Here is a 6,238-nt window from a genome sequence, read left to right as displayed (position 1 = left end):
ACTGGTCACCTGAAAACAACAACGAGTGAGGAGTGAGTAATCTAGCATTACTCAGCGAGTTACAATCCCCCACTAACAAATACAACCCCTCGCTATCCCACCCCAAACAATCTAAAGCGAGAGGTTCACCTAACAACACAATTCAATAACAATAAGCAATATTCGAAATACGCAGCGGTAAACCATAGCAAGATAACTAGCATTACGCTAATTACTAGCTTATCACCAAACTCAAACTCGATTTAAACCAGGGTTTAACAACCCAAAACACGATATAATATATATAACAAACTCGGGCCCTGGTGACGTTAGGTTCCTCCTTCACTATCGGCAATATCCTATCTCCGTACCACAAAGGCCGGAAGAAGGAACTTTCAACCGACCGTGGCCCACAGTCCTTCGGGTCACCGCGTGACAGCCCACAGTCCTTCGGGTCACTGTCCCTTTACACCGTCGTGTAATACTCAGCCATAGTACATGACACCGTTCGTCTGAGTCTTCCCGATCCAGCGAATAAGGGGTTTCCTTGAACCCGCCGGGTACGAGGTCTGAAGGAACACTAACTCACCCCAATATGCCTAGCATTGTGGGTTACACAAACGCTATCGGCCAATATACGATTAATACTAAACCCGGTAAAAATAACACAAGGTTTCAAGTAATAATCACAACACAATCAACCACATTCCAGAATCTAGCATAAAGACTAATTCAAGAATACCTAACTATCCACAACTTAGCGATATCATCTAAGCATTCTGCATTCGCTAACTAACCAATCAACCTAACCATTAGCATGCTACTACGGTTCTCAAGCAATAACTAAGCATGCTATCAACTTAATCAACATAACCTCAATTATTAACTACTCAAACCGTTACTCAGTTAAACCTGGCCTCCTGCCATGATCCAACTTCCAAGTAACGGGACCCTGCATAAAAACAACTCAGCAATCAATTGATTATAACTCACAGTTTTTGGTTGACCGTGGCCTTGACCCCAAACCCGACTTCTGTGATCCGAACCCTTTCCCGACCTTCACAAGTAGACCCACGTCTGGACTGATCTTCACTTGAACTGGTCTCCACTAGAACTGATCTCTCTTCACTTGAACAGAATCTTCTCCAAGTGCTGACTCAAAATCGGCAGAGTAACTGTTCTCGAAAACTGCCTAAATCGCTCGAAAACTATCGAAACTCGATCTTTCTTTCTTTGCTTTCTCTTTATGTTTTGAAGTAGGTTTGATGTGTTCTGGATGGATTGAAATGAGAGGGGTTCGTGGCCTATTTATAGGAATCATCAACCAATCAGGAACAAGCCGTGTGGCAGCCCGTGTGTCGCTTCGCATGGCTCCGGACGCATGCGTGGCGGCACCTCGTGCTCCACTTGTCCTTCAGCATGGCCTGCTCACATGCAAGGTAACACCACGCCCTCTACCTGTCTGGATGCATGGCCTGATCACATGCAAGCTGACACCACATCCTCCACATGTCTGGCCGCATGGCCCGGTCGCATGCATCGCGACACCTCGTGCTTGGCCGTTCCACCTCGTGCTCCACATGGCTGGCTGCATGCCTCAGTCTCATGCAGGATGACACACCCACGTCCAGATGGCCTGCTGCATGACTGAATTGCATGCAGGTCGACACCCCATCTCACACATGGCTGGCCGCATGCTTCGGTCGCATGCATCGCAACACCTCGTGCTTGGCCGTTCCACCTCGTGCTCCACATGTCTACTTGTATGTACATGTTGCATGTACTGCAACACCTCCTGCTTCCCTTGACACACACACTGTCAAGAGCCTGCCACCACGTCCTGAACACATACACATCAAGCCACCTCGAGCTTCTCGGTCGATTCGGCCGATTTCGGCCTTTCCGGTGAATTTTCGTCCCGCGATGAATTCCAAATATTTTTCTACGCCCGTTCTGATGGCCTGAGTATTTTAATAAACCCTACTGTGACTCTGATCTTGAGGAAAAATATTTACCGAGCTTTCGGCTTCTTCGAAAAAATTTCGTAATACCGAAATTTAGGGTTTTTCGCCCAATTTCCGGTCTTCCTGTTGTTCTTCCAAAAGTGTCTTGCTTCAAACATCATTTGAATCAATCTACTACATTGTCTAACCATTGTCCAGTGGCATACTTGACTCATGGTTCAGATAAGAACAATATGATCATTCGAATGATCTAATTTTTTTTTTTTTTTTTTTAAGGGCATTCTCCCCCTTAACAGAATTCGTCCTCGAATTCTAAGGCTCTAAGGGGCCTCCTTCTTCCATGACAACGTCCTCTCGGAAAAACTCCGGGTGATCGGTTTTAAATCTCGCTTCATCCTCCCAAGTAACATGAATCCTGTTTTGTCTTCCCCAGAACACTTGTACTTGAGCAATCTCACGATTTTTGAGCTTCCGAATACGCCGTTCTCCTAATCTGATTGGTCCTTCCGGATACGTAAGGTTTGTCTCCAACTCCTCGATTCTCTCGGGCTCAACAGTACTTGGATCCCGTATATGTTTCCGAAGCATGGAAACATGGAATACTGGATGTAGATGCATATCTGCTGGCAGATCCAATCGGTAAGCTACCTCACCAACTTTCCTGATGATCTTGTACGGACCAATGAACCTGACCGCAAGTTTCCCGACCTTGCCAAATCTGTCCTTTCCTTTCTGTGCAGTAACCTTCAAATAGACCCAATCTCCTATCTTAAAAGTTACTTCTCTTCTTGACTGGTCTGCGTACTTCTTCTGACGGTCCTGAGCCTTCTTCATGTTGGCCTGAATCGTCTCCAGTTTAATCATGGTCTCCTGAACAATAGGTGACCCAAACATTCTTCTTTCGCCCACTTCCGTCCAACACATAGGCATCTTGCATGGCCTTCCGTATAATGCTTCATAAGGTGACATCCCTATGCTCGAATGATGACTGTTGTTATACGAGAACTCAACCAACGGTAAATGCTTCTCCCAAGTTCCTGCCCAATCGAGAATACACATCCGCAGCATGTCCTCGATGGTCCGAATGGTCCTTTCCGTTTGGCCATCTGTTTCTGGATGGAACGCCGTGCTTCTGTACAGTTTAGTTACCAAGGCTTCTTGCAGTGCTTCCCAAAATGATGCCGTGAACCTTGGATCGCGATCTGAGACGATGTCAGAGGGTACACCATGTAACTTCACGATTTGGTCGATGTACAGCTCGGCCAAAACTTCAACTTTATCAGTGTCCCGCATAGGCAACAAGTGTGTGACCTTGGTTAACCTATCCACAATCACCCATATCGAGTTGTTCGATCTACCTGGAGCAATAGGTAATCCGGTGATGAAATCCATGGAAATAGAGTCCCATTTCCATTGAGGTATCGGAAGACTCTGCAACAATCCTCCTGGAACTTGATGTTCCACCTTGACTTGTTGACAAGTTGCACACTGAGCAACCCATTGTGCTACTGATCTCTTCATGCCCGGCCAATGATAGTATCTTCTCACGTCTCGGTACATCTTCGAACTTCCAGGATGGATACTGAGTAAAGAATGATGTGCAATCCTTAGTATCTCATCTCTCAGCCCTTGTCCTTTAGGAACCGTGATCCTCCCATTAATTAGCAAGGTTCCGTCCTCCGCCAAGTAGTATCCCGCATTATTTGGCCCGGCTTGTCCTTTGAGTTCTTCAGCAATCTTCAGTAACTTCTCATCCTTAAGTTGTTCTTCTCGAATTCTCTGAATCAAGCTGGCCTGATTCACCGCTTGAAGTCCCAATGGCTCGCTTGTCTGCCCTTCCAAAACGACCAACTTCACTTGTTTCAACTCCTGGTTCAATAGCTCCACTTCTTTCTCTAAATCTGCGTCCAACTTTCTTCGACTTAAGGCGTCCGCAACAACATTCGCTTTACCAGGATGGTAGCGAATCCGTATGTCGTAGTCTGCCACAAACTCCATCCACCTACGCTGGCGCAGGTTGAGATCTGGCTGAGTGAAGAGGTATTTAAGACTTTGATGGTCCGTGTATACCTCCACTTCTTCTCCATACAAGTAAGATCTCCAAATTCGCAAAGCGAACACCACGGCCGCTAACTCCAAGTCATGTGTACTGTAGTTATCCTCATGCTTTCGTAGTTGTCGCGAAGCATATGCAATGACTCGCCCATCTTGCATAAGAACACAACCTAACCCAACGCGTGAAGCATCCGTGTAAACCGTGTAAGGTTTACCTTGCTCGGGCAAAGCTAACACAGGTGCGGTCGTGAGAGCTTCCTTCAACTTCTTGAATGCCCTCTCGGTTTCTTCCACCCATAAGAAAGGAACTCCTTTACCGGTAAGTTTAGTTAAAGGCTTTGCAATGGAGGAAAAGTCCTTAACAAACTTCCGATAATAGCCCGCAAGTCCGAGAAAACTCCTCACTTCTGTCACAGTGGTAGGTCGAGGCCATTCTCGTATGGCTTGGACCTTTTCTGGATCAGCAGCCACGCCCTCTCCTGATACTATGTGACCCAGAAAACCTATCTCTCTCTTCCAAAACGAGCACTTGCTGAACTTGGCAAATAGCTTCTGATTCCGTAACCTCTCCATAACCAGTCTCAGATGCTCTTTGTGCTCTTCCTTACTTCTCGAGTACACCAGGATGTCGTCAATGAAAATGATCACGAACTTATCAAGGTAGTCGTGAAACACTTCATTCATCAAGCGCATGAAAGCCGCAGGTGCGTTCGTGAGACCAAAGGGCATAACTACAAACTCGTACTGCCCATACCTCGTCCGAAACGCCGTCTTCATAATGTCTGACTTGGCAATAGGAATTTGGTGATACCCTGATGCCAAATCAATCTTCGAAAACCAACTAGCTCCCTTTAGTTGGTCTAACAACTCGTCTATCCTCGGAAGAGGATACTTATCTTTTATCGTGATGTTGTTGATACCACGATAATCGATACACAACCTCATGCTTCCGTCCTTCTTCTTCACAAATAACACAGGAGCTCCCCAAGGTGAAGAGCTCGACCGGATGAATCCCTTTTCCAATAGATCTTCCAATTGTTTCTTTAGCTCGGCCAACTCCGCAGGTGCCATCCGATATGGTGCCTTAGCTATAGGTTTGGCTTCAGGCTCCAAAGTAATGGTAAAGGGATTACTCCGAGGTGGAGGTAATTCCTTTAGTGGTGCAAAGATATCCTCAAACTCTTGGACCACTTCTATGTCTTCGACCTTAACTTCATCATTAGTGGCTCCTCCACTAACCGATAAGGTCACCAAATATACTTCCCCGTCTTGAAACAAATCTTGTACTCTCATTGCTGCTACCAAAGACACGGTCATACTAGGACTGATTCCATAGTATACCATCTCTGGTCGTTTACCTCTGCCGAACAACAACCTTCCCTTTCCACAGTCGATCTGAACTCCGTAGCTCGATAACCAATCCATTCCAAGGATTACCTCGTACCCTTTTAAAGGCACGACTAACAGATCTGCCACAAACTCTTTGCCTTGAATGACCAATGGAACATTCTTGATACACTGATTTGCTTGAAGGGTTCGGTCTGCGGGGGTCAAGACGGCCACGTTTATCCTGTCAACCACAAAACAATCCCAAAACCGGGCAGCTACTTCAGGGGTCACAAAACTATGTGTTGCCCCCGAGTCGAACAATACATGTGTGGGTTTACCAGCAACATGTATGGTTCCTGCCACAGTAATCCAATCAACAATATCTTAATCACAAAAATACTAATCAAAATTCTCACAACCATCAATCATCATCCTAAATTTCTAAACGCGCAACCTAGCGATCAAGCAATCTATAACTAACCAGCATACTAACTAGATTCCAGCAACTAAATTTCCATTCAATAAAAAGAAGAGGTTAAGCACCCACAATACCTGTGATGGGACCGCTTGACGGTCCTGCATTGTCTGGGTTTTCTACACCTAAGGCATAAACTCTACCTCCTAGGTTTTGCTTCTTTGGTGCTGGCTCAATAGCTGGACGGCTAGGAGGAGCTCGGATTGCGAGAGGGGTCGCAGGGATTGGCTTGTTTGGACATGACGATGCATAATGGCCCTTCATACCGCAAGAGAAACAAGTAACATCTTCCATCCTTATCGATGAATAACCCTGCTGGTTACTCCGTTGTCTGTTGGGACAAAACTTAGAAATATGTCCCGGTTGATCACATATGTAACACACCACAGTGTTACCACGATTGTTGGCTTGGCCTCCAAATCCTCGCCCTTTTCCT

Source organism: Brassica napus, unplaced genomic scaffold (assembly GCF_020379485.1).
Source record: "Brassica napus cultivar Da-Ae unplaced genomic scaffold, Da-Ae ScsIHWf_1215;HRSCAF=1739, whole genome shotgun sequence".
NCBI lineage: Eukaryota > Viridiplantae > Streptophyta > Magnoliopsida > Brassicales > Brassicaceae > Brassica > Brassica napus.
Note: the sequence above shows the minus strand (reverse complement) of the source record.